We start from the raw sequence: 10,144 nt of genomic DNA, 5'->3' as shown, positions 1-10,144 counted from the left end.
CCAAGTTCCAATTAAATTTGTATCCAAAGTCCGGCTTGTAAAATTCCAAAATAAATTTGTAATTCCCAAAGTCCAGCTTGCAAAGTCCAAAAATAATTTGTAGATCCAAAGTCCCTCCTTGAAATGTCCCAAAGTATTTGTATCCAAAAGTCCCGGCTTGTAATGTCTTCTTTTCTTCTTGGGCAAAAAGGCCCCCTTGTTGCTTGCAGTCTTGCCGACTGGATGACAGGACAGTGCAACAGTGATGTGTTTACTAAACACGCTGCTAGCAAGCAGCGTGTTGTATCTAGCGTGTTTGAAAGCAAACTCTCCTGAGTTTGCTTAATCGCAGCTTCATACATTTGAGACTTGTATAGCTGGAGTGGCAAACAGTTGGGACTTTGATCTCTATCGATTTTGGAAATAGCGATTTTGACAGAAGCACAACTCTGGCGATTTTACATGAAATCTCAGCTTCATACATCTGCGAGTTTCAATTCTCCAGAGAAAATTGCTGGATTTGCAAAATCAGAGCTTGATACATTTACCCAAAGGACTCTCTCCTGGACTCATCTGAACTCTTTCCTGCATTCACCTCAACTATTCTCTGGGCTCAATGGATCCCCCCTCCCTGGACTCACCTGCACCTCCTCCTGAGGACACTCTCGACCCGGATTTACTAGCACTTGTGGTCATTCACCATTTGTTTTCACTATCACCATCATCATCATCATCAACATTAATTTATATAGTGCCAGCAGATTCTGTAGCACTTTACATTTAGGAACAACCAGCAAAATTTGTCCAGCTAGAATGCAAAGGTTACAAAGTATTTAGTGGGCTGTATGCTCTGTCACACAACTATGTTAATCAGAGGGTTGTCTTGTGTTAGCTGTGTAGAGGGTGCTAATAGGGTAACCTAGGGAGATTAAGAGGGTGGTAGAGTAATATTATAAGCTTGTCTGAAGAGGTGGTTTTCAGATAACGCTTGAAGGTTTGAATACTAGAGGAAAGTCTTGTGGTGCGAGGGAGTGAATTCCATAAAGTGGGTGCAGCCCGAAAAAAGTCCTGTAACCGAGAATGGTAGGAAGTGATGAGAGTGGAAGAGACACGCAGATCTTGTGCAGAACGGAGGTGTCGAGTTGGGAGATATTTTGAGACAAGTGAGGAGATGTATGTTGGTACAATTTTGTTGATGATCTTGTATGTTAATAGAAGAATTTTATATTGGATTCGTTGAAAAACAGGCAACCAATGTAGAGACTGACAGAGTGGCTCAGCAGATGAAAAATTATTTGCAAGGAAAATCGATCAATCCGCTGCGTGCAAAATAGATTGTAGGGACTCGAGTCTGATTTTGGGAAGACCGGGATTTACAATAGTCAATGCAGGAGATGATGAGTGCAGTGTCTCATGTGAGATATGTACGTATTCTGGAAATGTTTTTTAGATGTATGCAGCATGATGTAAATATATATATAGCTTACTGTGTGGGATTTATGGTCATGTTGTCAACAGAAATATAAATGTCAAGCAGTAAGCTTCTATTGTTGGGTGGGATTATTATTAATTCTGTTTTTGAAAGATTTGAGTTGGCAAGAGGACGTCCAATATAAAAATGGCAGAAAGAGAGTCAGTAACACGAGACAACACAGATTGTGAGAGATCAGGAGAGGATAGATGGATTTGTGTATCATCCACATAGAGATGATACTGAAATCCAAAAGAGCTTATTAGTTTTCTAAGAGAAGTGGTGTAGATAGAGAAAAGCAGAAGACCTAGGACTGAGCCTTGTGGTACTCCAACTGATAAAGGAAGCTGAGTGGAGGTTGTTCCAGAGAAAGTAACACTAAAAGAGCGAATAGATAAGGAGGATGGAAAGTGTCTTGAACACCTAGTGATTGTAGCATCTGTATTAGGAGAGAGTGGTCAAAAGTGTCGAATGCAGCAGAGAGATCCAGGAGAATTAGAAAAGAGTAATCACCTTTAGTTTTAGCTGTGATCAGATCATTGAAAACCTTGATCAGAGCAGTTTCTGATTGAAGAGGATGTTTGCAGAAAGGAAACGTGTGAGGCGAGTGTACAGTAGGCAATTCTCTCGAGAAGTTTGGAGGGGCATAGGAGCTGAGAGATGGGGCAAACATTTGAAAGAGAGTTTGGGTTAGAATTTTGTTTTTTTTAGAATAGGATTACAGATTTTAGTTAGAGGTGGAATGAGCAAACAAGACAAGGACCTACCAATTTGTGAGGTTATGGGATCAAGAGGACATGAGGCAGAGTAGGATGATAAGAAGAGATTAGAAACTTCCTCTTGATTTGTGGGATCAAATGAGGAGAGGATGTCAGAGGATGCTGTGAAGGAATTGAATTTTTACTAGTCGAGAGAGAAGATACCATTTCAAGTCTGATCTTATCAATCTTGTCCTTGAAATAGGAAGCAATATCCCGGGCACTGATGGTAGTCGGAGGGCTTGGGGTGAGATTGCAAAGAGATTTAAAAGTGTTAAAAAGGCATTCTGGGTTTGAAGCCTGAGCACAGATGAGAGATTGGAAGTATGCTTGTTTAGCAGTGTCCAGAGCATTTCAATAGGAGTCTAGATCAAGGGCAGTTGCTAGTTTCTCATGTATCCTGTCCTTTCCACCTGGAATTGTCTGTCTATAGCATTACCTAATTATTGCCTTACATTTTACTTTATTTAGTTTACTCCTCACCTCTGTCTCTTCTCCCTGCCCCCCCCCCTCTGCTTTCTTCTGGGCTTGTTCTATTCCCCCCTCCACATCCCCTTGTTTCCCAGTCTCTCACTATGCCTCCTCGCTCTTGTCCTATTCCCATTCCCTCCCCTTGTCCCTTCTCCTGTCCCAACTTTAACTTTCCCCCTTGCTCCAGCAACCCTGTCAAACTCATCAATATCTTCCAACTTCCCTACCTCACCTTCTTCTGTGCCCTCTGGAACTCCAGATCCATCCGTAACAAACTGCCTGCTGTCCATCTCCAACTCTCTTAACCTTCTTGCTATCACCAAAACTTAGCTCTCTTCTTCTGACAAGGCTTCCCCCACCACTCTCTCCCATGGGGGCCTTTCCTTCACCCACTCCACCAGATCGGTGACCGTCCAGGAGGTGGGATGGGCATCCTCCTTTCCCCCAACTGCACATTTAGGGTCATTCTCATTGTGTCTTTCTTCTCCTTCGAAGTCCACTCTCTCCAGCTCTTCTCCCCGATCCATCTACTTGTCTCTGTCATCTACCGCCCCACAGGCCCCACTTGCCTCTAACCTCCCTTCCTTCATACTTGGAGATTTGAACATACTGATTGATAACCCCTCTGAACCTGCCTCAATCAAACTTCTTGCCCTTTCTTCCTCCCTTGGCCTCACTCAGTGGACCTTCTCTTCAACCCACTGCCTTGGTCACTCCTTTGACCTCATCTTTTCTCATTTATGTGTTCTCTCAGACTTCTACAACTATCCCTTTCCACTCTCCACTACCATCTCACCTCCTTCACACTGTCCTCCTCCCCTGCTGCCCCTAGCTAAAACTGCCCTCACTAGGCACAATTTTGATGCTCTTGACCCTACTTCTTTTTCCTCCACTCTTGACACTCTCTTCTCCCTTCTTCCCACCCTGGTCTGCCCAGACCAGGTGACCTCTGTCTATAACCACTTCCTCACCAATGCCCTGGATGCTGTTGCCCGCACCTCTTCTGTCTGCCATCACTGCTTAATTCCCCAACCCTGGCACTCTAAATTCACCAGCTTCCTTCAGAAGTGCATTGGCGCTGCTGAACGCCTATCGAAGTAATCTCACTCCCTGGCTGACTTCCTTCATTTCAAATTTATCCTCTGTTCCTACTGTTCTGCCCTCTCCCTTGCTAAACAATCTTTCTTTAAGTCCTTCAATTCTCATCAGTTCGCTGAACCCCTCCGCCTCTGCGTTTTTTTGTTCAACTCTCTCCTCACCCACCCTCCTATCACGCTCTCCCTCTCTGCTTCTAACTTTGCCTCCTTTTTCTCCTCTAACATTGATAACATCTGTCAAAGTCGTATAATTGGATGAACGAAAACTATATTGGTTAATATTGTTTTATTGTGCGATTGCACTCAGCATGCCACGCTACACACTCGCACTACAACATTTGGTTATTTATATATTTCATATTTATTAAAGGTTCCAATCCACATTCATTTATTAGTAAAATGTATTAGATTGTATATTTATTTATATATAATACTGTAGTAAAGGGTTTTATGGTTCAGGTGTTTTAAAAGATAAAGAGTTTAGTCTCATATTAAAGCTTATTTCACCAGCATTGACCCGGTGTGGACGGAATAGCAATTGCATCTAGCGATCGCAAGATACAAGCAATATGAGATTAATGCTCTTAAATACTTTTGTGTGGGTCAGTTTGAACTGGTCATTCAGAGTCAAATCATGGGAACAATAGGGTGGGGGATGTTCCCCTCACCCTTTGTAAGGATCAAATGAACTGACCTATAACTTGCAAGGAACTGGAATGCCATTAAGCCTGGACCAATGAAGACCTCACTGAAAGTTGTAATCTGTACAGTATATACAAGCATGTTGGTTTTTGTTAGCTCTCTTGGAAGCTGGAAATGTGACCACATGGCTGCATTCATTGAACCTGAGTGAAACCTATAAGGAAGATGTAATGTATTCAGTGTTTTCATACTTTCCTGCTTTATTGTAACATCTTTAATAGATATCATGTATCGGCTATATTGTACTGTATTGTACTTATTTATTGAACTGCTAAACAAATTGCTTTTGCTAAATAAATTGCTTGTGCTTCGTAAACACAATACAATCGCTTGGGCAATGCTTATTTGAAAACAATAGAATTACTTTAATACATCAGACTCAACATCTCCTCCCCCTTCCCTCTCCTTCTACCCTCTTTGCTTCACCTTCCTCCAACAACCAAATATGGTGCTCCTTCCGTCCTACTTCAGTTGAAGATGTCCACTTCCTCATTATTTCCTCTACCCTGTATACCTGCCACACCGATCCCATCCCCTCTCACCTCCTATGCTCCCTCTCCCCCACTGAATGCACCTACCTAGCCCATCTCTTCAACATTCTCTTATCTCATCCATCCTCAAAATACCCTATCTTGATTTCACCTCACATGCTAACTACCACCCCATTTCACTTCTCATCTATGCCTCTAAATTATTTGAATGGATTGTCTGCAACCGCCTCACCAGACATCTCTTGGACAATTCCCTCCTCGACCCTCTCCAATCCAGTTTCTACCAAAACCATTATCCATGCACTCATCTTTTTCCATCTTGATTACTGTAATCTTCTCCTCTCCCACCCCTTTGTTCTATACTTAACGTGGCTGCGAGACCTATCTCCATCCTTCTCTCTATTCACACTCTCTCCAGCTCCATGCGCTTGGCCATTGACCATCACCTCTCTTCTGCACTGATCACCTTATCCCAGTCCCGAATCCAAGAGTCCTCCTGAGCTGCCCCTCCACTGAAATGACCTCCCATAATCCATTAGACAGTCTCCTAAATTGTGCTCCTTCAATTGGGCATTTAGAACTCACTTCTTCCTACCATAGCCTACCAAATATCCACCTAACCCTTTCCGATCACCTCTCTCTTTTCCAGCCCACAACCACGTAGCCTGGCCCATTCAGGCCTCTGTCAAGAGATGTAGGTGCCTGTATCTGATGAATGAATAATCTAATTTAGGTTTGAAAAAAAACAGCCCCCAGTGTGTAGAAGTCTCCTTGAATTAGTCATCTGGTGATCATGAAAGGTTCACCTTACTTTGTGACAGTCTCACTTAGAGAATCTCGAGGTTTCACTAGAGGAATCTAGCAATTGACCCAAATCCCAATTTATATCTCAACCCAGAAGAGTAATTTCTCCCAGGAGGGCCTCAATGTGCTATAAAACTCTGCTTAGGAAACATAACTGGCTCTGGTTTGGGACATATAAGTTAACAAAAGAAAACAGCTAATCAAATATTATGACTTTAACAAAAGGCCTCTGCCATTTCAGAAGGAATGGTGAAATATGTCAGACAATTGGAGCATTTTGGACATTAGAATCGCTACTCCTTTAGATTTTCTCAGAAGTGCTATTGTTACTAAATGAGTGTGGGCAATGCCTGTAGCAACCAATCAGATTATAGCTGTCATTTTGTAGAATGTACTAAATAATTGATAACTAGAATCTGATTGGTTGCTATAGGCAACATCTCCACTTTTTTCAAACCCGCAGTTTAGTAAATATACTCCATAATGTTTGTTCTGCTGCTTGGACACGGACGTCTTGGATGCAGTCAGGTGATCACTCCAGACCAACCAGATTCAGCAGCTGTGATCACATGAACTGTGCAGCTAATAGCTGTTTGTAACAACCTATTTAAACCTGCTGCTAAGATCTGTTCATTGCCAAACAACACACTTCATACGGATGATTAACCAAGTATTTGGTAAGCCACCAATGATTGTTACAACTCTATAGCAATATATAGACTGTGGTACTGTTAACATCAATACTTATTAAGATTGGCGAATGCTAGTTGGTGCAAACGGCCTTACAATTAAATTATAATTGGATCTATTTACCCTGCCAATGGTCTATGTGACTGAGCATGTTGATTTGGATCTGACAATACATTTAAATTAATAGTCTAATTAATTTGATCAGTTGGAAAATTATAACAAACATTTCTTGTTTAATTAGGCATGCATGCCAATATATCCCAGCATATTGATATCTGTTAAATATGTTTTTTTGTTAAGGCCTCATAAGGCCTTTGTTCAGCCATTTTATTGTAACTTGCATAGAAATATTATTTGCTAGAAGAGATTATTCATTTTTCTGCTGATGTGAGCCTGTGCCCTTGAAGTTGAGCTGATAGAGAACACTAAAATAAATGTAACAAAATATGAGACAATGAACATTTTTATATCCAGCTGGCAGTATGGGAGCTGTGCCCCTGATGTTGCACATAGCATATCTCCAGCTCCCCTTGAGATAAAAAACAATAGGCTCATCTGTCCTTAGAAGGGGGAGAAAAGTAAACACTTCAAGAATACGTGAGAAAGTTAATCAGTAGTGCCTCTCATAGACTAATGGTATAGAATTGTATGCATATGACGTAGGATTCATTTATTCAGTAGGCTATAAAAACTTGTATCTTTGTATCAATAAACTAGAGAATATTCCTTGTATACAGAACTTGGTCTGTGTCAATTCTCTTCAGCTGATTGAAGCGCTTCCAGATATACTTGACACCACAGGTAGACTTGGGTCAGAATTTTAGATCTAACATATCTAATCTCCATAATTGGGTGCTTTTTGATGCATCTGATATGTTACGATACCCTATGACGGTTTGAAAAAAAAAATAATAATATATATATATATATATATATATATATATATATATATATATATAATCACCCATTTATAAGTTTTTATATATTTATATGTATTACATGTGAAGCTTTTAAGAAGTGGATAAGTAGATTGATTCATAGTACACTCTTGTTTTTTGTTATTATAGATTCACTATTGCATATTTTCCTTTGGTATAACACTTTTAATTGGAGACTTGCAGACCTCTTGCAATTAGTGGTCTACAGCCATACCCATATCAAGTACCAGAGGTCAAATATTTTTTTTCAAGATCTTAAAGGAGCCTTCTTGCTCTGGATTAAAAGTTGGTTCGCCGGGATCCTCATGCACCAATTTAGATTTAGAAGTATCCGAGGACTAAGTTCAAAGTCTACCTCACAAGGGTTTATGAATAAACTTTCATAGTGTTTTCAGGCTTTTAACAAATTTATATGGTAAATCTGTTGAACTATTTCATAATTAACATCATCTACATTGTGGATCACTTCAAAGTGTTCTTTCTATTTAGCCAACAGTTTACTCCCCCGTGTGGGGGCAACAGCAAAATCTTATCACCAGGCACAAAGACACAACTGCGAGCACTACAGTTACAATACAGTCACTCTTGTTGCATATTTAAAAATTATTGTGAGATAAAAAGTTACCACTGCACCAGGTGATCACTATTTTGATTCATAAATTATCTTTATTAAGATGGTTAGGTCCTTAATAATATTTGTTTCGAATGGTGCACTCACACATAGAAATGCATATTACCAGTTCCTGAGGTCTTGCCGGCAAACAATTGGACTCAGATTGCATCCACGATACAGTAATGTTGTTATTATTTTTTGTTTGCTCTCTGACTGATGCCACTCAACTGTTGTCTGATGTTAACACTGTTAGTAGTACTGGTAGTAACATTGTACTTCGCATCAACGATTGGCCACTGCCTTGCAGCCTGGGAGGCATCCTATAACCTAAAGCTCCCAAGATTTTCTGGATGGCCCTTCGGGCTGCGGAGCGGTCGGTTTTTCGGTTTAGTTACAGGCTAACTAATTAAGTTCATTATTAAGGCTAAGAATATATTATCCAGTTTTGTTATTGATATAATTTATGTATCTTATTTACTTTTTACTGTTACTGTTTCTGTTACTGTTACTGTTACTATTAGCTAAATGACCATACCTGTTTAGCTAGACTGATGTTCTTTAAATGTACTTCATAGTATTACTCTTCTACTTATCTATTCCTCTTAAACGTATCTAAGTTGCACACATGTATACTTTTCCGCTTCTATTTGCAATGTCTAGGATTCCCCCCCCTTCTCCCTGAGAAAGTGTACCCACGGCTACACAACCACCCCCCACACTCCCCAAGTACACAGGATGTACTGGTCTCAACTTTCGGAAGGCATGACTTGCCAGTCAAGCTGTCTTCTCTCCCCTCACTTTGCGCTCATTCCCCTACTAACACACCTCTTCCCCTCCCAATCCTCTACACCTTGGCCTGGCATCGAGCTGCACCTTTTATACTACCTAAAATCATCTTGGCATAAATTCCTCTGGTTTCAACCATGACCCTCTCGGTTCTAACCATAAATGCTAACGGTCTCAATACACCACAAAAACGCACTATTTTGTTCCAGTACTTGAAACGTCATTCTCCTCAGATTGTAATGTTACAAGAAACGCATTTCCAACATTTGCACCCAAATCTACAATGCAAAAATTACCCCCAGGTTTATTATTCCACATCTTCCCAAAAAGTCAAGGGTACAGCTATTCTACTCCACCATACTCTTCCTATAACAATCGATACATCCTATACAGACCCCCAAGGACGATATGTTATTTTAACAGGTTCTCTCCTACATACGCCAATTACTCTAGCTACACTATATGCTTGTTAGGAACTTACCTTGTTCCCGTTCCGCTGCGCTGTCAGCGGGAGCTGACAGCGGTGTCCATCTCTTCAGCGATTCTTCTGTTAGCGCTGCCGCACTTCCGGGTTCTCTCTGCTGCTGATCATGTGACTCCTGGGCGGGGAATTCAAACTTCTATATCTCCCCTGCTCTGACACGCTGCCTGTGTCAGAGCAATGTGTTTCCTGTTCCTGGCTACAGTTCCTGTGTCCTGACTCCTGTGAACCTGCTCCCTGTTAACCCCTCTATTCCTCCTACTCCTGTGTACCTACCTGGCTGTGACCTGACTATTCTTTGGCTTATCCCTGGCACTACGCAACTGGACTATCTTCTGTGTACCGACTCGGCTGTGTTACCAACTATTCTCTGGATCTCCCTCTGGCACCGCATACCTGATACCTTCTGTGTACCGACTCGGCTGTGTTACCAACTATTCTCTGGATCTCCCTCTGGCACCGTATACCTGATACCTTCTGTGTACTGACCCGGCTGTGTTACCAACTATTCTCTGGATCTCCCTCTGGCACCGTATACTTGATACCTTCTGTGTACCGACCCGGCTGTGTTACCAACTATTCTCTGGATCCTGCCACGCACCCATTGCCTCCGTGCATCTACCAGTTACTGTTACAGACCTACTACGCCTGGACTTAACGGTTAGTGCCTGTACTTGCACCGCATTGTCTATTTTCTTGTCTGCCTGCCATCACTTAGAACTTTCTCCCTTATGTCAGTAGGCTAATCTGGGGGCCGCGACCTGCGGTTCTTCGGCAGCTAAGCCCACACAACCTTGCGGTGGTTCTTGGTGAAGACCGGAAGGCCGTTAGACTCCGCGCCCTAGGTAAGCCTGTGCTAATAC

The 10,144-nt window shown here is 41.7% G+C and overlaps 1 long non-coding RNA gene across 1 annotated transcript; it reads left to right on the top strand.

Annotated features, from left to right (window-relative positions):
* The first annotated feature begins 6,745 nt into the window (after positions 1-6,745).
* LOC142150085 (uncharacterized) lies at positions 6,746-7,202 on the top strand. Its single transcript, XR_012691004.1, has 2 exons — positions 6,746-6,869; positions 7,142-7,202. It is a non-coding gene; the product is annotated as an uncharacterized LOC142150085 (long non-coding RNA).
* Positions 7,203-10,144: the final 2,942 nt, after the last annotated feature.

Source organism: Mixophyes fleayi, chromosome 4 (genome assembly GCF_038048845.1).
Source record: "Mixophyes fleayi isolate aMixFle1 chromosome 4, aMixFle1.hap1, whole genome shotgun sequence".
NCBI lineage: Eukaryota > Metazoa > Chordata > Amphibia > Anura > Limnodynastidae > Mixophyes > Mixophyes fleayi.
This window is presented reverse-complemented; position numbering and strand designations above follow the sequence as displayed.